Below are 26,132 nucleotides of genomic sequence, written 5' to 3' on the forward strand. Positions count from 1 at the left end.
TTTATATGATTTGGTAGATATAGCCATATGATCTCTCTGATGAACTATTTATGTCAGCAAGATTTTCCCAGCAAAACCATCTAGATGATGTCTGTACACACCACATAAACCACAATTTCATAGGAATATCCTTTATACCATTTGTCAATAGTAACTCTAGAATTTTTTGTGAGTGGTGTCATTTAAATTTTTTTAATTAACTTTATTTTTGATTTTTAATTTTTTAACTTTTTAAAAACAAAAAATAATGAAAATTTGAAAAAGACTCGTAATTTCAATCTCCTTTTCATTTAAATTTTTTTTTTGAAATTCTAAAAAATAATTCAAACAATATTTCCATATTAGTTTTTTGCTTTTTTCTATTTCTAAAAATAGAAACTTCTCAAATCATAAATAAAAAATTGATATTATATTTGAAATATGAATACATACACTTTTACAATGGATATATATACAATTTTTTTTTTTTTTGGTGGTGGTATAGGAGCCTTAAATCTCCAAATTGATTGTTTACGGCAACACAATTCTTCTTAAAAGAATTATTTGTATAATTATCACAAGTTTCATATCTAAAAGAGGAATTTACACTACAATTAAAATTTTTCTGAAATTCATCCATAATATCCTTGAGACAAGCTCAACCTAGAGAAGGATAGTGGTAAGAAAATAAAATTATTGAATGTAACAAATTACTAATAGCCACCTCTCATGTTGTTTCTTAAAAACACCAACACAAAATTGATAACTATATGAATCAATTACATTTAAATACGTATGCCACATATCAATCAAAGCCACCGAATATTTTTAGAGATATTTACACACAAGTTTTAATTTGTAAATTTATATTCCATTGAGTCCTAATAAAAATTTTTTAAACCTTCAAGTCCCATTAAATTTTTAATAGTTGAATTGTCCTTCAAACAATGTTTATCATTTATGATTATCTATATAAAGGAACATAATGATTTGACATTTATTTTAATTTTTAAAACTTCAAAACATTAACTTTCAAATTTAAAAAAAAAAATTGAAAATTTTGAAAAAATTGAATTATTTTTTTTGTGAAAAACTAAAAATTTGAATCTATAAAGGAGCATAATGATAGAATATTGATGTGTAAAATTGAAAAAAAAAATTAAAATGAAAAAATTGATAATGTTCTTAGTTTTAAAACTGGAAAAAACTGTTAATGTTTCAGTATTATTGGATAGTTGAATCAAACTAATAAGTAGAAGGGCAAAAATGTTTAATCTCATGCTCTGTTTTTTTATCACTTAGTGAAACATTTATCTAGAACATTACTATGCAAAATTGATAGTGTTCTTAGTTTTAAAAATTGCAAAAAAAAAAAATTGATAATATTCTTAATTTTACTAAACAAGACTTATTGGTTCAAAAAATCTTAAATAGGATTTGAGCTACCATAACATTTGTAAATAAGACTTTTAGGTAATTAACTCATAATTTTATAACATAGTAGATTGTTATATATCATTTGTTTTTTTATATCACTAAATTATATGATAAGATATTATTTATTTTCATTAATTGTTTAGTAATTATCTTAAAACAATGAACCAATCATGAGTCTTTATATAAGAGGTAATGTAAAATGGTAAAAAAAAATAAAATCGGTGATATACGTAATTTCTCATTATAAAAACTGTAATTGCAATTTCTATGTAAGTACGAGCGTTCAGAAAATAAAAAATAAAAAATTGGTAAAAAGAGGGTTCGGGCAAGAAACTTCAGAGGATTCATTCAATATATTATTTACATTTAACTATAGAAGGTCTGATCATTGATGATTGGCAGTACGAAAATTTTTGCAAAGCAAAATGGACACATTCATTTGTCTCCCACATTGAAATGGATGTTGAAAGTTGAGAGGCTACTACGACATGTAAATAATTGCAAACAATTTTGTAAAGCAGATTTTCTAGTCCCATGTGAAATTTGTTCTGGTCTTTCATTTATACTAGAAATAATAATTGCTCTCTGACAAACCCATGATATGATTGTTTTTTTAAAAAAAATTATTTTTTGTAGGACAGAATATTGTGACAGAATTGATATATAGCTGTAACAAGACATTATGACTCTGGTGATTGAGTTCATAAACCAGTACAAGACACAATAAATAATATGCACACTCTTCATAGATGTAATACTTTTTCCACCCAAAACAAATTAAAAAGAAAAATGTTCATGCATTTTTTTTCCATATATGCCAGTTGCTATATGATTTTGAATAAATGGAAGAAATGATTTTGAATATTTTTTTACAATACAAATGTAACAATCTAGGCCTAGGAAGAATTTATAAAATGAATTATCCGAATGGAACTAATAATGGGCCACATGGGTCCAATTTGGCTGTCCAATTTGTGAACGGATTTGGTGTGCTTATCTTCTTGGGCTACACTGGCCGAAAGACTACTCCAAATAGAACTGAGATCCACCACCCAAACTTCAATTCTCTCTCTCTCATTTCTTCTTAAACCTCTGTTCCCAAACTAGGAACAAGCTGCTCTTTCTCTCTCTTCACCTTATTCACACCAAACTCATATTCGCAAACTCACCTTCAAACTCTTACCGACAACTTCTTCAATTGCATCAATCCAACAAACCCATTACCCTTTAATGCATTCATCTCAGATTTTCGTCTAAAAGGGTGTTTCTCTCACTCTCCAAACCTTCGCTTTTCATACACATCAATGGGGGTTCCTATAGTTGAATTTGTAAGCTGTTGCATTCTCATGTTATCAAATCGGATTGGTCATCTAGCTTTTTCTTTTTGTGGGTAGTGATCTTACTGATTTGTATGCAAAAAATTGTTGCTTATCAATGATGCAGTGCAAGTGTTCGATGAAATTCCTGTTATAATAAACACAGTATGTGCAATTGCTATTTTGTTGGGTTAACCTAATGAGCTGGTTTTTGTACTCCATGAAAGGCACACAATTGGTTTTTGTGATAGAGGGAAATTGATTGTTTTTTTTTTTAATTTCCTCGCCAAATAACTCAATTCAAACGAAGTGTAAGTTGTTAGCCACACTACTAGACAAAACTAGTTACTAACTAGGCCACTGTTATGCAGGACCAAAGACTTCTCACAAACTCAAAAGAGCATGAAATATTCTCAAAAACAAACACTGCCGGGGAAGGAAGAGATGCAGCAAAACCCCCAAGGGGCGGCTGTGTATGGTTTTGGTAATTTTTTCTATAATTAGTTCTCTGACATTAGTATTCTAGAACTATTAATCTTTTTTGAATTTTTTATTTTGCATCTTTCCGACCCACCCACTATGTCAACCTTGCTAATGGTTAAAATTTGTGGGTTGGCCACCACGTGGGCGGACTGTAACCACATCGTCCATAAATGCTGAACTAGGTTCGGCCACAACTCCATATCCATAATACCACTGCGATTTTAATAACAAGTACAACCGTGAAAGAAGAAGGAGGAGGAGGAGGAGGTTAGGCAGGTCTTTAGTATGGTGTGGGATTTAGACTAGAGAGGGAAAGAGGAAGAAGGGGGATGTTGTTCTGTGGACTTCAATGCTTGGTGCATATGGCCACTTGTAAAATAAGTGATTAGATCGTACACAGAAATGTTGATGGGAAATGAATGTGAGAATAGGATAAGGTTACGAGAAAGTTGATAATCATCGCGTGCATAACATTTGATAATTTTTCATTCAAATATCTAATAAATGACTAATAAAAGAATTTAATGTTCAAATTCAAATAGTTTGAGAGAAGTAATTGTTAGGTTTAAAACATTAAGAATAAAGTGTAAATAACTTATAGTTTAAGAGGATTTAGGGATTGTTTGGGGTGTCTTAAATAAGTGTACTTTTTGTCTTTTTGAACTAAAAAATTGAGAAAGAAAATATGAATGTTTGGGTTAACTTTTTGACTTTTTATGAAAAAATATGTAATAAAAAATTGTAAAAATTGATTTGTAGGGAAAAATTAGGATTGAGAGTTGTGCAGCTGTAATTGTTAATTTTTGGTGAATAGTGTTAACTTTAACTTTTTTATAATATACCAAACTTGACCTTAATATAATTTGCCCCTCTTTTTTTTTCTTGTCACTCGTTAGAACCTACTCCAGCTTAAATCACCCCTGACTCAAACTCGCAACTTCTATTACCGGGTTAGATTTTGGAAAGCATACGACGTACGGTCATGGATAGGTCAAAAGTTGAATTGAAGGAAAAGTCTAAGCCTGTGTTTGGCAAGGGCTTTTTCAGGCTTTTTTGGCTATTTTAGCCACAAAAAACAAAATAGGCTATTTTAGCCATAACAAACAAAACATCACATCCAACCTATAATCATTACATTCTTCTCTCACAAAAAAAGTCAAAAAAGCCAAAAAGCCAAAAAGTCATTCCCAAACCAAGCTTTTTAGCCCAGGCTAAAATAGCCAAAAAAGCCAAAAAACCAAAAAGCCAACTCACTTCCCAAACGGAGGCTAAGTAGAATGTATATTTTGAAGGTGTAAATAAATGAAAGTGATTTGCAAACATAGAACTTATACAAAAAGAACATCAATGACGCACTAATGACATTTGTGAAATTACAAAAATAAAAGAATTACACGACGTCAGCTCATTCTGTATGAGAATTTTGTACAAATTTTCTATTTATATATTAAAAAGATATGAATAATTTGATAGATATTTATGTTTTTATTAAAAGTTTTATTTAAAATTATAAAAATTAAATATGATTAATTGTAAAATAATAATAATAATATTTAAACATCTAATAATATTTGAGATAAAATTATCAAAGTCAAATTACACAAACCAGGCAAGTGATTAAAAAAAGAAAAAGGAATGAGCTGTGGTTTTTGCAGCACGTGGAAGGCAGACAATTGGTTTTTGAGCAAGGTGGTCAACACCACAACTAGACAAAACAAAAAGCTATCAACTAGGCCAATGTATGTTCAAAAAAAACTAGGCCAATGTAAATCCTGGACCAATGACTTGTCACTAACTCAATAATGGTTCATAAAATATTCTCAAAAACAAGCACCACTGGGGAAGAAACGCAGCAGAACGCATAACATACAGCTGTGTGTGGCCTCTGTAATTCATTCTATAATTAGTTCCCTCACATTGGTATTACAAATAATACATATCTATTTTGTTATATAAAAAGCAGCTTATGGTGATATTGACACTGTTTGTCTAATAAACCCACCCACAGTAGCTAACCTATAGCGCATCAGTTACAAATTCTCAAATTTCTAGGCGCCTTCACTTTTCAGTGCTTCACAAGCTTTTCAAGGTTTTCTTCCATTGACAGATTTGATTGTTCCTTTTGTCTTTTTCTTTCCTGACTAAAAGTTGCTCACTTTAATTTTCAAACGGCTGTGTGTTTTATTTTCAATCTCAACCAAGTTTGAGTTTCAGTACGACTCTTTCTCGGGCACGATATCACATCAAATTTCAAATTTGAGAGTTATTTTTTAATTTTTTTATAAAAAATATATATAAATAAATAAAGATGTAACATCACCTAAAAAAAATTTAAAAAAAAAAAAAATACTATTTCAACATATCCCAAACAATCCTATTCTTTTTTCTTTTTGTGTGCCCATTCTTTTTGGTTGTAAAAAACTTTATTTATCACCAGAAGCGTGGAGTCATAATTATAACATTGAAGAGGCTAAAAGTAAAATTTTAAATAAGTTTAAGCAGTTGGATCAAGTTTAATTTAAATGACTAAAATTAACAAATAGCTATTAGAACTAAGGTGAAAAATAATTATAAAAGTGTATTCTATGAAAATGCTTGGGGTCTTTTTTTAAGAAATAAAATAAGCAAAATTATAGTGCGCACTCTTAAAAATGCATATAGTATGTCCTTTCAAAACTATACTACATTGATTAGTAACAAAATCATAATAGTTAAATAACTTTTTTCATCAGAATTGTATGTAATTTTTTAATATTCATAACATAATCATAATAGTTCGTCATGCAACCATAATAATTTATAAATAAAACTTTTATTGTGATACATCCCTTCATAACATAATCATAATAATTTGTATTAACAGTGTAAAAACTCATAATGATTCTACAAAATATAGTATATACAAGTAAAAAAAAAAAAGGTTCGGAGGGGCCAAGTACGATTAAGTAACTTATGAAGCCCATAAATTGCACACATATCTTACCACATTGATTTTTTATTTTTATTTTTTTTTTTTTTTTGACTGATTTGTATCACTGTTTGCTTTATCTTTTAAAAGAATTATGTCAACCACATATTGAAGTATTGGGGTTAAAAAAAAAAAGCAATGATTGAGGGTCACAATTTTTGTGGTTCAAATGGTTCGAAATTGTCAAAATGACGTCGTTTTGAATACAAAACAACTTTAAAATTGTCAAAACGACGTCGTTTTGGCAATTTTAAGCCATTTGAGTCACAAAAATTGTGACTCTCAAACATTTTCCTAAAAAAAAATTTGATTTTGAGTATTTTGTATTATTACTTGCTTTATCTTTTAACCAGAATTAACTTCATATATTCGAGTAAAAAACAAATTAATTCTGAATAGTAAATTGTTGTTTACTTTACTTTTTAATAGATGTTGGTGCATTTCGGGGAAAAAAAATACAATTTAGTATAACTGTGAAGAAAATGTAAATCACATATTGATGTTTTTGAGTATTTAGTATTACTATAAATTTTGAATAGTGCTACATACACAAATTGGTATATACTAACTAGTGTACCAACATTAGTTATTGAGAGGGTAATTTATATGTAAATTGGGCCGAGCTGGGTAATGGGCCGTTCTGTAAGCCACAGTAAGAAGGGCTGAGTAAAAGGAGGGGGAACTTACTGATAAGTCCCATGTACTAAGTTCAAAACCCAACTAATCCCAAAACAAAATACTTGCACCAATTAGTCCAATACATTTTTAATTGTTACCAAAAAATCTTTTTTTTTTTTTTTAATTTACAGACACTGTTCACAACTTACTACCGTCGGACTTCCGTCAAACGGTCGCCGGAGACTCGTCGGAATGTTCAACATCGCCGGAGACTCGTCGGAATGTTTAAAACATGTTATGAAACTGTAAAATTTTACAGTTCTAAAAAATGTTATAAAACTGTAAAATTTTACAATTTTAAACCATGATTCATTCCAGCACCAAAAAAAAATTTGAAACTGCAAAATTTTACAATTTTCACCGCCTGTAACTAAAACTCGAAAATTACTTGTTCAGAATTCGAAAATTTTCTCATTACAAATCTGTGTGATATCTGTACAAATCTGAGTCATTACAGATCTGTTTCAATGATATTATAGATCTATTTCATCATCAACAACAACAACCATAGATCAACAACTATCCCCAAAAAAATTTGTAAATAGAGAGAGAAAGAGAGAGAAATTGACGAAGATATATACACAAATCTGTTCAATCTAAGCACAGATCTGAGGATGAGCGTCTTCTTGTTCTTGTTCTTCATCGTCTTCTTGTTCTTGTTCTTCATCGCCTTCTTGTTTGACTTTAGGACTGAGATTAGGGTTAGAGGAAGAGGCGTAAAGAGGGAAGCAAAAAGCAGAGAGAGAGGGGAAAGGACTTTTGGGTGTACTCAAAAAGTTATGGGATTAAATGATATCCACATGTTCCACATGGGACCTATGGGTAATTTCCCCTAAAAGGAGCTTTGTAGTTAGTCCAGTCCAGAAGAGCCTTGCAGATAGCCCGGTCCAAAGAAGCTTTGTAGTTAGTCCAGTCCCTGAAAGCCTTGAAATTAGTCCGGTCTGTGAGAGCCTTGAAGTTAGCCCGGTCCAAGAGTGCTTTGCAGTTAGCTCGGTCACCATACTCAGAGTTAGCTTGGTCGTACCATACTAAGCCGAAGTATGTTGAGCTTTCCTCAGAACCTTGCTATTGGATAGCTCGGTCCAAGCTCGTTGTGCTTAAGCATGGTCTCAGACAACCCAGTTGGAATGTCAAACCGAGGTACGCGCAGTGAAAGGAAGAACTGAGCTAGTGGTAGCTCAGTCTAGTCTGCGGCTTCAGCATGGTCTTGTTATCTCGGTTGTATTGACATCCAGCCGTGGTAAAATCATCTCACTTGGTTTAAGCAGTGAGGGGGGTGTTGAAGGATAAGTATTATCTTTCAGGAATGTGATTCCTAGGAGGACTCCGAATGGAGGAGTAAGAGTCCTACTAGGATTGCGCCACACGAAACCTATAAAAGCTCACAACATCACCTATGGAGAAGTAACTCAACTTTGATTCCTGAATTCATAGAGCGTTTGTGTCTATTGTCTATTGTGTTGACTTAGGCATCGGAGGGGTTTCTGGCACACACCCGCCAGCTAGCTCACGTTTGTGTTTTCAGGGAGTAAAGCGATGACGTACGGAGGAGCGAAGACTTGATCAACAGGATTATACGAGAAGGTTTATTTCTTTCCCGTACAATTGTGTAGACGTCTGCGAACGTCCCGGGGGGAATCTCCCGTTTTGTTCATTGGGGCTCACTACAGTTCGGACTCTCAAATGTTGTCACGGTTCTTAATCTGATCTCACAATGTGCAATGTGAGATTGATAAATCACCAAAGAGTCCAAATTCGGCAAATCGTTTTGGAAAACAGATTTTTGTAAAGAAGTGTCAAACATGGACTGCTTTGCCAGATACAAAGTCGCCACCTAAATATTTATTTTGGGAGAATTTAAGAAATCCTGACTCGTTGCCTAAGGCCACGTGTCCGTCATCACCAAAGTTGCCTCAGCTCGGGAACTTGGGTACGATTGGAAAAGGTCAGCTATGAGCACCCCCGCTCGCCCGATCAAAGATCGGCCTCTACTAACCATGATATCGAGTTTTGAAAACGTTATGTGGTCTTATTCCGGTTACTAGCCTAGATTTACTATGTGATGCACACAGCATGCAAGTATAGGCTGGGTCGCTTGAATTGGAACAAAACATTTTATATTTGTTTTGAAAATGGTTTGCTACTCGTAAGTAGGCTAAAATGCAGATTTTGCCACCCTCGGGTGGGCTTAGAAAAACATGGTTTTGCCACTATTTAGTGGGCTTAAAACTCACAGTCAATGCATTTTTCCAATTCAGATAATCCAACATTCACCCACAGGCATTCAGGCAGATATATCACATAAGCACATAGCCTCATGGTAAGCATACTATCATGGCAACACTCACACACATGCAAGGATGCTAAAGCGTAAATGCTTACCGAGTACTCCAAGCCAAAACAGAAACTAGTTAGTAATCAAATACATGATCCTAGTTCATATTAAGATGGCTAATGCAACACATGCAAGATGCAACTACAATAGGCTCAGCTATTCTAAGATGGCATATGATGATGCTACAGCTAACACGTATTCAACTTAGAATTTAAAATACAAATGCAGTTAGTATGATACACCGAGCCCGGTGCGTGCAATACAGGTGAATGATGCAAACATGTAAGCATAAATATGCTAATTGAAACATGCCCTAATCTAACCATAGTAAGCTGGTAAATAAAAAGGAGAAAGGCGTGGGGTTGGAAGACATGCATCACACACACGCACACTTATTACATAATTTACCCTCTCTCGGAAGGTCCGAATAAATAATACAAACCGAATAAATAATTAACTACTCTAGCTAATTAAATATTACAAACCCTTAACTAATTAACAAATTAATTAAACTATTTAGAGCGGTAAAATGGCCTCAAGAAGAGGGATGCATGCAAGCTCGGATTGGTTTCGCCCGGAAATCTATTGCCATGCCACTATTGCCTCTGTTTGCACTGTTTTGCATATCTGAAAATAGTGCCAACCTCTATGACACTTCTGAACTGCCTTAGAGACATGCTGAGAGGTCATCGACCAAATGAAAAGGCCACCGACCATCTGTAACTGGTCATCAACCATTAATGAAGCCACCGACTGGATTTTGGTGGTCGGTCGGCACTGCAAGTAGTCGACCGGCCATTTCTTCCTGCAGAACACTAGTTTTGCTGCAACAAAGGACAAACAGTGCATGGCATAGGATTTTCAAAGCAAAATGTTACACGACCACCTTCCCCATCATGTTATGGACTCAAGGGAGTGTGGTCCTCGGTCCTCGGGCCACCAATCATGCATTTCGATGCATGATGGCCAAGGGAGCCGAAGTATGCAATTTCAATGTCAAATGGAATGCACACAAAATACATAAAGGACCCAACCTCTATCATGGTTGATCAAGAGGCAAGGCATGCATGCAAAATGCAATGCAACAAGCATGCCAAACCATGCAATATAGCTCAAGCATGCAACATGGACATTCAAGCATGCAAGGCAAACATGTGACAACATGTAAAGGGACAAGATATGCAATCATTCAAGCATGCCAAATGCAATTAAACATACAACAACATGTTAATGAGCCAAGTATGTAACAACATGCAAGGCAAGCATGCAACAACATGCAAAGGATGGTCTTAAACCAATATGGACAGCTCTCAAATAGGCCCAAATCAGCGGCCAAAATGATGCGACAAAGGCATGAAAACACACACACAAGCATGCATACACAAGGGCCTAAACATGGAGCATAAGACATCAACTTTTCAAAACATTGAAATGATGGAAAATGCAAGCATACAAGAATGAAACATGGACAGACACATGATCTCCAATAATGCCAAATCACGAGAATAAGCCAAGTAAAGCATGCTAGTGACCCATATAGTAAAAAGCTAGCAAGCTAAAATGCATGATGGCTATACAAATCATGGCAAACATGATCAAAACAACAAAAACCAGACCTCAAGCATGGCAAAACAAAGCTAAAATCTTCATGAGGTTAAGCCAAAACATGTAACCATGGTGGTCTAAACACAAGGTGAATGTTAAGGCAGATGAGAGGATTTGCAAAGCAAGTACATGAAGCATGTAAGAGCCAACTAAACTAGTAAAAGTCAGAGCTATAACATGCCAAATAAAGCCCAAAAACCCACTGAAACATGGTCAACACATGTTAGAATGAGGTGCTCTTTTGGAAGGCCATGCAAGGGGTTGCTCTACACATGCAAGAGGCAAGCCTTAAATGACAAAAATAGCTCTGGAAAAGGTTTAAGCAGGCCCTAAAACTCACTGAAAAATGCCTGAACCGAGCTCAAGAAGTGTGCAAATAAGGGCTCCTTTGAAGGACCAAAAATGCTAGTAAACAAGACAACAAAGGAGAGGATCACCCCTCTCCTTCTTAGGACCTTAAAACACCATCCCCACCACTTAAATCCCTCTGTATTTCAGTGGTGGGAAGGCCAATACAAGATGGTCTCGAAGCTCACAAAAAAGGCACAAAAATGAGGCCAAACAAGGCCTAAGAGGGGGGAAATAACCCCAAACACAAAAGTGTTCTTAAACAAACTTCAAAAGGAGCTCAAAACAAGACTTTTTTCAGTTTATGACAAAGCTCGAAAATGTTTGCAAGTATGGCTAAAAGATGAAGCAAGATAAAGACCAAAAGAGGGTAAAGTGTGTTACCCTTGTAGCTTCAGCAAAACCAGTGGCTTTGAGACCCAAAAACCAGACCTTCAACATCTGAAAATGGCCTCCAAGATCCTTAGGTTGATGATGAAGGTGTTAGGCTAAGAGTTGGTGTGCAAAAGGGCCAAGAACCAAGCAATTTGGAGCTCAAAGTAGAGAGATATAGGAAGATATGTATGTCTCTTACCTTGGCAATTTTCTTCAACCCTTGCTAATGAGGGAGAGGCTCCCTCTTATAGAAGAACAAAGGGGGTTCAACCTTCTCCAAGAAGCTAGAGTAAAAGGTTCAAGCTTCTTGGAGAAGTTAGAGCAAAAGGTACAAGCTTCTCTTGGAAGCTTAGAAGGGTTCAAGCTTCTTGAGGAAGCTAGAGCAAAGGGGTCAAGTTTCTTGGAGAAGCTAGACAAGAGTTCAAGCTTCTTGGAGAAGCTAGAGCAAGGGTTCAAAAGGTTCAAGCTTTCTTAAAAAGTTAAAATAAGGGGTTCAAAAGGTTCAAACCTCCTTAAGAAAAGGACTCGGCCAGAAAAGGTGGCCGATCGACCAAAACAAATGGCCAGTCAACCAAAACAGTGCCGGTCGGCCATTACTAATGGCCGATGGCAATAAAACAGGGCCGGTGGCCTCAAGCCATGGCCGGTGAGGTGTGGGGATGGCCAACAAGCCATTTCCTACCCTCAGAGGCAAAAACTCAAGTGCTTGGTCCACAACCAAGCACAAAACAGACAAGTCGAGAGGTCTTGAGGCAAGGCGCGTGGCCGAAACCTCCGAGAACTCAAGACGAACACGAACATGGATAATCATCGAGTGTTCAAACGATGACGTCCAAGTCTTGAGGATGGTCAAAAATGGGATGTCTACAAATTGGCACCGTCTGTGGGAATATCAAACAAGAACAAAACCTCTTAATCAAGTTTTCCTTGCTAAGTAAGAGTAATGGCACACAATGAAGATTTACCACAGTCCGCCATCGACAGACAAACCCCAGAGGGGGGCGAGAGGCGCGAAGGTTTGCCCTTCATCCCTCCCATGGCAAATTTGGATCCCTCACGATAGAACCCCCGGAGGGATACAAGGGGGAGGCAGACTAACAGCCCCCGCCACTCTCACTCACAAAGTCCTGAGAGACAGAGGTGAAGGATCGACCCTTAAGCTCTGGAGGATCGCGTGAAGGAGCAGGATGAATTAATAAGGAAGATGGCGGCTGACATGGAAGCGATAAAGTGCCAAATCAAAGGAAAATGAGTGGCGACAGGAGAGGGGCGCAAACCCCCTCACCACTCAAAATCGTAGTAGGCGTACCACGCCTTCACAAGGAGAAAACAGGAGCCTTAGAACAGGCGACACTCAGTCAAGAACTCCCAGGACTCATTACTCCAGGTCTGAGAGAACGAGGACTGAGAGGTCATGCACTGAAGGAAGCACCTATTGGCCCTCGCACACGCACCAGAGTCATCCAGGCAAACGGAGTTGCCTAGATCATTTGACTTGCGGACTGTGCTTGATGAAAAGGCACGATGGAAGGAGGATGTCAGGGCACGTAACCCACACAGAGTCTCAGCCCTTCAGCGATTAGCTCCTCGAACACATGGAAGCGTCGAGATAAGAATGCCAATACCGCGCCCTGCCTACGAACCAACAGACAAAGCGTTAGCAAGGCTGCAGACCTCGCCGTTCGTTCCGACAATTGAGAACGCGCCCCAATCCTCAGGCTTTCTTCAGCCCAAATTCACCACGTATGAGAGGAAAACGGACCCCTACTCACGCTTGAGCCACTTTCGCCAGGTCATGGCAGTATACCGGCGAAACGAGGCTTTGATGTGCATCCTATTCCCATCCAACCTTGGCGACCTAGGTCTGACTTGGTTCGAGAGGTTACCAAAAGGCAGCATAGCCTCCTGGGCGCAGTTGGCAAAAGCGTTTGTAACGAGGTTCAGAACAAACACTAAAACCCCGATGGAGATTAATCAGTTACTCTCCATCGACATGGGCGACAAGGAGACGTTGAGATCCTACAACAGTCGCTATTGGGAGACTTTCAACCAGATAGGAGATTGCCCCACCAATCTCGCCATCGCGCAACACAAAAGAGGTCTTCCAGTCGGAAACAGGCTAAGAGATTCAATTACCATGACGCCCCCTCTCACAATAGAGGCCTTAATGGAGAGGGTGCACCAGCACATTCGTGTGGAAGAGGATGACGCCCGTGCCAAAACGAAATCTGGCGCGATAGCAACACCAGATAAGAAGACTTCGGCTAAAGTCAACACGGTAGAACACCCAAGAAGGAACGAGCAAGACAGGCGAGACAACGGAGAGGACCAAGATAAAAGATGGTTAAGAGTCCGCACTGCCATTACCACGGTATTCAAAAAATCAATCTACCGAATTCTCAATGAGATACGTGACAAGCCTTTCGTCAAATGGCCAGCTAAGCTGGGAGAAGCGCAAAAGGACTATGATGAAGGATCACAGTGCACCTTCCACAAGGAAAAGGGGCACCGCACTGAGAATTGCACACCATTGAGACAGCATTTGGAGGAGTTAGTGGCAACGGGACACCTGGACAAGTACATTGAAGGAGGGACACAGCCAGCCCCCCAGAACCATGATAATCCAAACGGAATGCCAATCAACGCCCCACCGCAAGGCATGATAAATGCCATACATGGGGTTTTCGAGCCTAAGCGGGTATGTGAACTCAGGGGAATGATCAAGAAGGCTAAGTACTTAAGAGAAGTACTCAGTGCACAACCTACTATCAAGAAGGGGAGAGCGGAGGCCACCAATGTCATATCTTTTTCAGACAGAGACCTGGCAAGGATATACTGCCCTCACAATGACGCACTAGTCGTCACTCTCCGCGTCAAGGATTACGACATCAAACGGATTTTGATAGACCAAGGGAACTCGTGTGAGATAATGTACTACGACACCTTCAAACAATTGAAATTGGAGGACAAAGACTTGGCGCTTGCAACATCTCCCCTAATCGGATTCAACTCAATGCCAAAGTGGCCAGTAGGCAAAATAATCCTCTCAGTCAGAGCAGGAAGCATAACGAAACAAATGGAATTTTGGGTATTGAAAGTACCTTCCACTTACAACATAATCTTGGGAAGGACATGGTTACATGCCATGAGAGCGGTAGCATCAACCTACCATCAAGTATTGCGATTCCCCAACGAAGCCGGAGTAATTGAAGAGGTCTTTGGAGACCAAATTATGTCCAAGCAATGCTTCGTCATAGTACATGGCAACCAAGTTGCCAAGGGGTTTGTTCAGATGGTGGAAGAACCTAAGAGCAATGAATTGTTCGCGGATGTTGGGAAGGACCTTACAAAGTGGTCGGATTAGCAGGAAAAGGGGCATACCACTTGGAAGATGAGGATAGTAAAGCCATTCCCAGGCCATGGAACACTGCAAATCTCAAACTATTTTATTTTTAGCTTTTCTTTTTAAGTATGTGTAATTTTCCCTTTTTTCAATAAAGCAATTAGTTTCTTTTCAGCACAATTGTTCTCTGCTGTAAAAATTGTTTTAGTGAGCTAGGGGCATTGTAAGCAGAGTTGGCCGGAATAACCAACTTTGCACTCGCTTCCTAAGCCCAGGATAAGGATCCAGGCTGCAGGACGTTTGGTCGGAATAACCAAACACTTTACTCTAGGTTGGCAGGAAAAACCAACTTAGAGGTTGGCTGGAAAAACCAACACCTCTCCTAAGCCTAGGATAAGGATCTAGGCTGCAGGACGTTTGATCGGAAGAACCAAACACTTTACTCTAGGTTAGCCGGAATAACCAACTTAGAAATTGGCTGGAAAAACCAACACCCCTCCTAAGCCTAGGATAAGGATCCAAGTTGCAGGACGTTTGGTCAGAATAACCAAATACTTTACTTTAGGTTGGCCGGAATAACCAACTTAGAGGTTGGTTGGAAAAACCAACACCCCTCCTAAGCCCAGGATAAGGATCCAGGCTGCAGGACGTTTGGTCGGAATAACCAAACACTTTACTCTAGGTTGGTAGGAAAAACCAACTTAGAGGTTGGCTGGAAAAACGAACACCCCTCTTAAGCCTAGGATAAGGATCCAGGCTGCAGGACGTTTGGTCAAAATAACCAAACACTTCACTCAGGGTTGGCAGGAAAAACCAACACTTAGTCCTCTTCAACCGAGATAAGGATCTAGGCTGAAGAATAGTTGATTGAAAAAACCAACTTTTTGTACTCTTTAGCCGAGATAAAGATCAAGGCTGGAGTGGTTGGCTGGAAAAACCAACACTTATTGTTCTTCAGCCGAGATAAAGATCTAGGTTGAAGAGTGGTTGGCTGGAAAAATCAACTTTTTGTACTCTTTAGCCGAGATAAGGATCAAGGCTGAAGAGTGGTTGGCTGGAAAAACCAACACTTTTTGTTCTTCAGCCGAGATAAGGATCTAGGCTGAAGAGGTTAGCAGGTATGGCCAGTTAGATTGCAAAGTTAAGACCAGGATAAAATATCTCGGCCAGAGAATGTTATACTTCATTCAGATTACAGCAGGAAAATGAAAGGTAAGCATGGAGTAAATCGAAATAACAGTTGAGGAAAACAAAAGAAGATTTCATTGATAATGCAAAGTCCAAGTACAAAAGATGGGGCCATAGCCCGGTTACAAAAAGCTTCCAAGGATAGCACATAAAGAAAGGAGAAAATACATGGTCATGCAAAAAGATCATCCAAGTCGGCATCCAAAACAACCCGGTCTTTACCAAGAGGTAGCTCGGTTGTATCAGTCACACCTTGGTGAAGCTCAGTCGAAGGCACCGCATCAGACACAGTAGGCAGAGGTGGGATGGAGACCTCTGGAGTTGGGGAGATAGACTGGCGACCGGGCTGGGTGTTGTCTTCTGGAACAGAATCTTCGTTCTCCCCCTCTTGCAGAAATTTTTGCTGAATGGCAGTAGCGTATTACGCTATACAGCTCGGTTGGAAATACGGAGGAGAATTGAAGACCTCGGTCTCTCGCCAGACAGCAGCGTTCAAGAGAGTGCCTGGCAACCTAAGTCTGCAAAGTAAAAGAGAAAGTTGTTAAGCGCAGATCGTTGGACCGCGCTAAAAGAAACAAAGGCGAGATAAATGAATTCTTAGCTCGGCTACGTGGGATACAATCATGCTTAGCTCGGTTTGAGCAAGGGCCTTTAGCCCGGTTGGGCTTTTGGGGCAGCGTTCTTAGTTCGGTTTTAACTAAGGGAGCTGGTTTAGCCCCAAGTTTTAGCCCGGTCGGTAGTTGAGGCTTTCTAGCGCGGTATTGCGCAAACCTAGTGCGGTTCGATAGCTTGGCTAAGTGAATCAAATGATATTGAAGACCTATTGAAACTACAAGTGTGGCATGAAGTTTCAATTCGGTTGCCTAGTTTGGTTATGGTAACACCTAATATAAATAACTTCCTTGTTCGGTTGGAGTGTGATTTTGGATCAAAGGGAAAAATTGTGCAGATTGTTCACACATACAGAGGTTCTGTCATGGGTTTTTCCCAGGAAAATAGAAGTAAATGTGGTGTGTATTTTGTGAAACATATAAACAATATGCTATGTATTGTAAAGAAGAGATGCGAAATCAGCAGAAAGGAAGAAGATTCGAGCCACTTACCAGATGAAGATGAAGGAACTAGAGATGGAAGCAGTAGCAACAACGAACACGGATTTTGCAGGCACTGAGTTCAAAAGGAGGAGAGCTCAGAAGAAAGAGAGAGAGGGAGATGAATAGTGTAATAAGTAATTCAAAACGAAAGGGTTTGTTTTGTGTAAAGAGAAGGACAAAAAGGCGGGACTGTTCAAAAAATGCGAGGTACGAGGGCGGCGTGACAGCTGCCTTAAGCCAATGAGAGTCAATTGATACATTAGTAACATTACAAATACTAAAAACCTCTTAAATTATGCTACATCATCAATTAATACATTAGTTAATACACTAATTGGTGCATATAACATTATTCATAAAGTATATGATTGTTACATAGAACCCAATACTTATTCAGTGATGTTTTGGAAAGTTGGTAAAAAGTTGACTTTTGACTTTTTTTAGGCAAAAAAGCTAGCTTTTTGGGTAGTGACTTGGGTAAAAAAGCTAACTTTTTTTGGCTAAAAAAAGCTAAAAGTTAGCTTTTTGCTAGAGTATTTAGTATTATGCATTCTCAGTTTTATTGAAGTTATTGTTAATTTTACTTTTTAATTCTATTTTTTTTCATATCAACATTATTTTGATGGTTTGTAAAATAATTAAAAAACAAAAATAAAAAAAAATAATTGAAGAAAAATTATTCTCCTCATGTTATAAATTTTTTTTGAGTTGCACGCGTATCGTGTGTATTCAACCGCTAGCTATCTTAATATTTAGGGGTTGTTTGAGATGACCTAAATAAGTGTATTTTTTGTCTTTTTACGAAAAGATGTGCAAAAAAGTAGAGAGATAATGTGATGAAAAAAGATAAAAAGATAAAAAATGTGTACTTATTTAGGATAGCCAAATTTAACCTTAACCAAAAATATATATTGAAAATTATAGATTAGTGGGACAGTAAAAAAATTATACTATAAATGGAATCTATTTTGATGCAATTATGACGCACAGGAAGTGTTTGCACCATGCACATAGAAAATTTGTACCGCCATAAAAATGTAAATATTTTTTCACCATGTCTGTGGTTTGTAATTTTTCCAAATATGTACATATATACATATATATTTTTACTTTGGGATCTCTCCCACCCATTTTGGAGCTATTTGATATTACTTATAAGTTAACTTTAACATTATAACTTTTTAAATTATTAGGTTAAAAGATTTTTAAAAATTTAAAAATTTATTTGGGGTAATTTTTCATTATCTATAAAAATAAAATAAAATAAACTTATTTAGTTAAATGAGTTGTTCGTAATTGTTTTATTATTCAAAATATTATAAAAAATTATAATTAAGATAAAAGAAATGAAATTATTTTGTCCATGTATATTTAGGAGATTCAAATAGATTAAAAAAGCTACAGTTTTTAATTTTAAAAAATTCAAAAGAAAAATTTTTTGTCAAATAAGTTTGAAAAGTTAAATACTAACATACAATCCTCAAAAAACGGGAATAACTTCCCTCCATACTACTATTCTATGTATTTTTTCATATTTCATTTTGTGAGTCCCAATTTAGGCTCACAACGATAATTTAAACCAATCATATAATAGAACCAACAATAAAGATGAGTTATGTAAAAAATCAATTTCATTAAACATCACTATATACATAAAAAAAAAAAAAAAAAAAAAATTACATTTTTTTTTTTTTAAATGAATGATAATTTTGAGTTTAAATTTAAACCATCAATTTTATTTATTTTTTTTAAATGTGATTTGTTTATTTATTAATCTATATCTGATAAGGTTTATTTTTTTGTACAAACAATCTCTACAAGGACATTTACAAAATGAATTATTTAAATCATCATTGTGATCCTTACAAAATAAAATATGAAAGGAATATGAAAGATAGTAATATGGAGGAGTCATTCCCTCATCAAATACTATTACTTAATTTTTTTAAATTATAAATAAATAAATTGATTTAAAAACCAAACTAGGCATTTGTTAATCTTGCAGACAATCAATAATTGTGGGTTGTCCAACAATGGGCTGGTTTTTGCACCACATGAAAGGCACACAATTGGTTTTGTTTTGTGCTAGATCATCAACACCGATAGTGAAAAATTGATTACTTTTCTTTACCAAATAACTCAATTCAAACAAAGTGCATGTTATTGACCACACTACTAACACTACTAGACTAGACAAAACAACCAGTAACTACTCTCTTTCTCTCTCTTCACCTTCACACCAAAAACTCATTCACAAAACCCACCTTCAAACTCTGAGACCGACAACTTCTTCAATTGCATCAATCCAACAAACCCAATACCCTTTAATGCATTCATCTCAGATTTTCATCTAAATGGGTGCTCTTCTCTCACTCTTCAAACGTTCGCTTTCATGCACATCAATGGGGGTTCCTATAGTTGAATTTGACAAGCTGTCGCATTCTCATGTTATCAAATCGGATTGGCCATCTAGTTTTTTTTCTTTTTTCTTTTTGTGGTGAGTTTTCTAATCGATTTGTATGCACAATTGTTTCTTATCAATGATGCAGCATAAGTGTTCGATGAAATTCCTATTATAATAAACACAGTATATGCAATTGCTATTTTGTTGGGTTAACTTATGGTGAGGCTAAATTGTGGGTTGACTTTATCAAATAACACATACCAGGCAAGTGGTTGAAGAGTTAAAAAACAATGAGCTGGTTTTTGTACCCCATGAAAGGCACACAATTGGTTTTCGTGCTAGATCGTCAACACGGGTAGAGAGAAATTGATTTTTTTTTCCTTCCTCTCCAAATAACTCAATTCAAACAAAGTGTGAGTTGTTGGCCACACTACTAGACAAAACAACCAGTTACTAACTAGGCTGCTGTAATGCAGGACCAAAGACTTCTCACAGCTCAAAAGTGCATAAAATATTCTCAAAAACAAACACTGCTGGGGAAGGAAGAGATGCAGAAAACCCATAAGAGTCAGCTGTGTATGGTCTTGGTAATTGATTCTATAATTAGTGCTCTGCCATTAGTATTATAGAACTATTAATCTTTTCTGAATTTTTTATTTTGCATCTGTCCACCCACCCACTATGTCAATCTTGCAGACACTGACAGTGAAAGAAGAAGAAGAAGGTTATGCAGGTCTTTAGTATGGTGTGGGATTTAGACTAGAGAAGGAAAGAGGAAGAAGAGGGATGTTGTTCTGTGGACTTTAATGGTTGGTGCATATGGCCAATTTTAAAAGAAGTGATTAGATTTTACAAAGAAATGTTGATGGGAAATGAATGTGAGAATGGGAGCAGGCAATTGAGGGAGCTGATAAAAAATAAATAAATTAGGTTTGGAGAAAGATGTTGGATGTAGTTTTTTTTTTTTTTTTTTTTTCACTCGTTAAAACTTACCCTAGCTTAAATCACCCCGACTCAAACTCCCAACTTTTATTATTAGGTTGGAAGTTGGAAAGCATACAATGGCGTAAGGTCATGGGTGGGTAGGTCACAAAGTTGAATTGGAGGGCAACTCTATGCAGAATGTGCACTAACTAATTTTGTGAGTACCAAGGGAAGTTGTGAATAAAGGAAGTGATTTATAAATTTAAATCTTATACAAAAAGAACATTTAAAATGATGTGTTAATGACATTTATAAAATTGTAAAAATAATAGTGGGTATTTTGAGTGTAAACGAAGAGATTACACGATGTCAACTCATTATATATGAGAATTCTGTACAAACTTTCTGTTTGTATATTAAAGATATGAATAATTTGATAGGCATTAATATTTTTATTAAAAATCTTATTTAAAATTATAAAAGGTTTATTACACTTTCTACTCATAAACTATTGTCAAATTGTTTACTTAATCCTTGAACTATTGATTGACCCTATTAAGTCCCTAAAGTATATACATCAAAATCTATTTAGTCCCTAAATTACAGATTGAATCTATTATGTTCTTAAAATATTTAATTCAAACATATTTAGTCCTTTTGAAAGGATTACAAAAATAAAATATAAGCTCATAAGTATTATAAATTAATAAAAGACCCAATCTAGTTAAGATTTTATTATAAAAAAAATTTAAATTTCTATTTTATCTTTAAAAAGTGTTTTATTTCGTTGTGTTTAGTATCAATTTTTGGTTTCTTAGTCTTACCAATAAAATTATACAAGTATTAGATATACTGAAGAAATAAAATTAGATAATTTAAATAATAACACTTTGCTATAATTAATAATAGAACAAAATAATACATTAGTTAAGACTTAAAGACAACCAATTAGAATTATAAACGAAATCCGGTATATAATAGTAGATAGAGACAAACAAGTACCTATTATAGAAGATTAGTAAGACAATATTATAGATAATTACCCTTACCCATATAAAGAAAATTTATCGAAAGAACTGATGTCCACTTTTCAAATACAGAATAAAAATTTAAGATTTTTTGAAATAAATTTTTAACTAGATAGTGTCTTTTACTAATTTATAATACTTATGGATTTATATTTTATTTTTGTAATCCTTTTATAGACTAAATTGATTTAAATTAAATATTTTAGGAATTTAATAAATTTAATCGATAGTTTAGAGTAAATCAACTTTGATTTATATATTTTAGGAACTTAGTAAATTCAATCGATAATTGAGGGACTAAGTAGACCATTTGGTGATAATTTAAAAATAAAATATATAATAAACCCAATTATAAAACATTAATGATTAATTATAAAATAATAATAATAATATTATTATTATTATTTAAATATCCAATAATATTTGATATAAAAATTTTAATACATACAATATGGTCACATTTTATCGAAGCCAAATTACACAAACAAGACAAGTGGTTAAAAAAAAAAAAAAAAAAAAAAAAAAATGCTGGTTTTTGTACCATGTGAAAGGCACACAATTTGTTTTTGAGGTACAACTAGACAAAACAAACAGCCATCAACTAGGCCAATGTTAATCCTGGACCACGCTAACTCAATAATGGATCATAAAATATTCTCAAAAAACAAGCACCATTGGCGAAATTTTTTTTATCTATGAGCGTTTTGTTCGTATAGCATTACTTAACTGGAATTTATTTTGGTATAACTCTGATACATAAGAAGGATTTTTACACAGAAAAATTTATACCACCATGAAAATGTAAATAATTTTTTTTTTTTTTTTTTTTTTTTTTGCATCTTTGACTAATAATTTCCCTATATATATATATATATATATTAAATTTTTCATCTCAATATTCTCCATCTACACTTTATAAAAAAAATTAATAAAATTTTTTAATTGCACGTGCCCGCCAGGCAAGTGGTTAAAAGAGTTTAAAAACAATGGGCTGGTTTTCACACCACTTGGAAGGCACATCCTCTCCAAGTAACTCAATTCAAACAAGGTGCAAGTTGTTGGCTACACTACCAGACCAAACAACCAGGTACTAACTAACTAGGCCACTGTTATGCTGGACCAAAGACTTCTCACAACACAATATCTAATTTTGAGAAGATTGTTATAATTAATTTTTTAGTGAAAAGTTACTTATAAACAATTTATAAGTAATTTTTTTGTGAGAGAGAAAGTGGGTTATAATCTGAAAAGTGGATTATAACCCACTTTCCAAAATAGGCCAATATCTTAAAATAATCTAAAGACAAACACTATTGGGAAAGGAAGAGATGTAGCAAAACCCATAAGACAGCTGTGTATCGGTAATATATTTTATAATTAGTTCTCCGACATTAGTATTATAAAGCAGTAATGATAGAGACCACTAAAAAATCTCATCACTAATAGCCCTAATGAGTTGAAAAATGTAAAAATAAAAGAAAAAAGAAAAACACAAGAGACAACCATTACATCAAAGGGAGAGCCACCTCATTAGTGCTCTCTTAGTGCTCCCTTTTTAGTGCTCCCAAGCATTAATCATGGTGTTTGGGAAGTTTGCAACTTGGGTTTTTTTTGATTTTTTTTTACAAAAAGACAAATTTTTTGTAAAATTAAAAAAAAATATATCCAAACAAAACCAGCACTGTTAGGTATCATGAAAAATCTTTTACGATAATAATCATAAAAGCCTTGTGATCCTTGGATTACATTTAGAATAAAATACCACACACTAATCAAGGTAATTCAATGATCATAAATCTTTCATGATCATTTTCATGAAAAAAATTTCATAATCCCTAACTTTTCTCAAACAAAGCCTCCGTTTGGGAAGTGGGTTGACTTTTTGGCTTTTTTGGCTATTTTAGCCTGGGACTAAAAAGCCTGGTTTGGGAAGGGCTTTTTGGCTTTTTTTTTGGTTTTTTGGTGAGGTGCCATCTTGTTAAATGACCAAATTGCCCTTTTCCATTTTTTTTATTTTTTAATTTGGGTTTGGATTTGGCATATTTTCGGTTTTTTTTTTTTTTTACAATTTTGGCTTTTTGTTGGAAAAAAAAATTTAGGTATTTTTTTTTTCAATTTTGGCTTTTTGTTTAATTTTTTTTTTTTTTTTGGATTTGGCATATTTTGGTTATTTTTTTATTTTAATTTTTTTATGTTATCTTTCGATTTCTCGTATTTTGCTAATTTTTTTTTGGGGGGGGGTTTGGATTTGGCTTTTTTTGTTTTTTTGTGTTTTTTTTTTTTTTTTTTGTATATTGGGTGTCGATCTGCCGACTTTTGCTTAATTTGTTTATTTATTTATTTTTTTATTTTGGGTTTGAATTTTCCATATTTTGGTTCTTCTTTTTTATTTTAATTTTTTTATGTTGGGGTTTCGATTTTGCCTTTTTTTTGTTTTTTTGTTTTTTTTGGGGTTTCGCTTTGGCATTTTTTGCTTTATGTTTTTTGTTGACAATTTTTGTATGTTGGGTTTCGATCTCCTGGATTTTGCAAATCCAAATTTTTTATTTTTTATTTTTATTTTTATTTTTTGAGTTTGGCGGATTTTGCGTTAATTTTTTTTTTGTTTGAATTTTTTTTATTTTGCGCTTGGATTTTTCGTATTTTGCTTTTTTTTTTCCTGTTACTTTTTTTAATTTTGGGTTTGGATTTGGGGTATTGTGCTTAAATTTTTCGATTTTTATTTGGGAATTTATGTTTTTGTCTTTTTAATTTTTTTTTTTTTTTGTACTATAACTATGTTTTTTTTTTTGTCTTGGATTTTTATTTTTAACTATGTCTTGTTTTTTTTAATTGGTATACAATAACTTTTTTTTAATATATTTATGTGTTTCATTTATTTGTAATTTACATCGCACATGACAATTTGTGTATTAGTTTTCTTTTTCATTTGTTTTTATTTGTTTCACCTTTTTTTGTTTTTCCAAAAGCAAAATTCGTATGAATTGTTTTTTTTTAAAGTTAGGCATGTCAGCAACTGGAAGGGATTACATTCCCGTGGAAACTCATACATATTGTACATGATAATATATTTGAATACAGTCTGTTCCACGTGTGTCATTATGTGACAACCATACGAAAATTATTTCGACTACTATATATTTCCTAACATTCCGTTATTACTGTAAATCAAAGTATAAAAACATGCAGCGGAATAAAATGTTTAGATCATACCTTTATTGATCTAAAACCTCGTGGATAAATCACGTGTTTCCTGAATCTAGTCAATCAACCCAGCAGTGAAGTGATATTACAACATTGAATATCACCCACACAAACCACAGTGCAAATGGCTTTTGATCGTTATTTTGGGAGAGAGCCAGTATCTTGGAAAAAAGAAACAAACATACGTTGTTTTTCCACTTAATCACCCATATCCCATATATCAGATATATAATCTATTTATCTCATTTATCCATTTGTTAAATGAGATAATATCTGATATCTATATCATCTATCCATATCATGATATGATAGATATATATCCTGAGTGGCTATCCAAATAGGTTTGAATTCAAATTCAAAACCCATTTGGATGAGGTTCAAAAGGTTCTAAGGGTCATGCCACATGGGCGCCCAATTTCTAACATCTCCCACTCGGACATGAGTTGGCATGACACTGCCACGTCTCAATCTCAATCTCCCCAAAAATAAACAATCTCATACTAGCCACTGCACCGTGCGACTGCTGAGAACACCTGCATGTGGGAGCTCTATACTAGAAACTCAAAATGAGCCAGCATAGAGACATCAACCCCAAAAGAAAAGAAATAGTGTCTCATATACCCCAGACCCATCTAATTACACCGGTCCAAAAAACATCTCTAATCCCTCAAAAAGAGCATGTTTGACCCTCTCAATTCTTGCAATATATTCACACTCAATTCGCCTCTCATACAGAGCGATGTGAGTTGCCGGCAGTGAATATACAACAGTGGTGTAATACTAGATGATCTTCCCTTTGCCCTCATGCCATTTAGTTTAGGATTGACCGCTTTCCCAGTGATGTCCCTTAAGGCCGAATCATACATGACTGCAGGCAACATACCAAAGTAGCAGAACATCAACCCCTTACCTTATGACATAGTCAAAAGTCACAAAAGGGTACATAAATGAAAGTCATATCAATAATGACATGTAAGACTCACACGGTGAGGAAGCAGGGATCCATTCTCTCACCTCATTACTCGGTCGCCAAGCACATATAGTATGAATACATGCTACGGTGGAGTAACTCTTCCATAAAGAGTGACGTCATACTCGATACACCGTACAGATATTAGTCTAGTCGCTTTCTAGCGCCTAACCCGAATTCTCTATTTGCTCGCCTTCTAGGCGCCAAATGAGATCTCGAATCTGGCTAATCATAACAGGCACAACATGGAAAGTGGGTACTAACATCCATGTTTGGTCCTTAACACGACCTCATCTTGGTTATAACCAAGGCGACATACATAGTGGATGATTTAAGCCTCTCTTGGCTCCGAATAAAAATAAACCACCAGTCTCATCCTTGCTCGCTCCCAAGCGCCAAGGGCGATTGCTCGTGTGAGTGAGCCAATCTTGCCTGCTGACATCATCATTTGCT

The 26,132-nt window shown here is 35.3% G+C and overlaps 1 long non-coding RNA gene across 2 annotated transcripts; it reads left to right on the plus strand.

Annotated features, from left to right (window-relative positions):
* Positions 1 to 2,384: 2,384 nt before the first annotated feature.
* LOC114267328 (uncharacterized) lies at positions 2,385 to 20,738 on the plus strand. 2 transcript variants are annotated; one of them, XR_014360672.1, is made up of 4 exons: positions 2,440 to 2,744; positions 3,104 to 3,216; positions 20,030 to 20,140; positions 20,250 to 20,738. It is a non-coding gene; the product is annotated as an uncharacterized LOC114267328 (long non-coding RNA). The 2 variants fall into 2 exon arrangements; XR_014360671.1 differs by having other exon boundaries at positions 2,385 to 2,744; positions 20,030 to 20,738.
* The last annotated feature ends 5,394 nt before the right edge of the window (positions 20,739 to 26,132 follow it).

Source organism: Camellia sinensis, chromosome 2 (genome assembly GCF_055761805.1).
Source record: "Camellia sinensis isolate YWXY chromosome 2, ASM5576180v1, whole genome shotgun sequence".
NCBI lineage: Eukaryota > Viridiplantae > Streptophyta > Magnoliopsida > Ericales > Theaceae > Camellia > Camellia sinensis.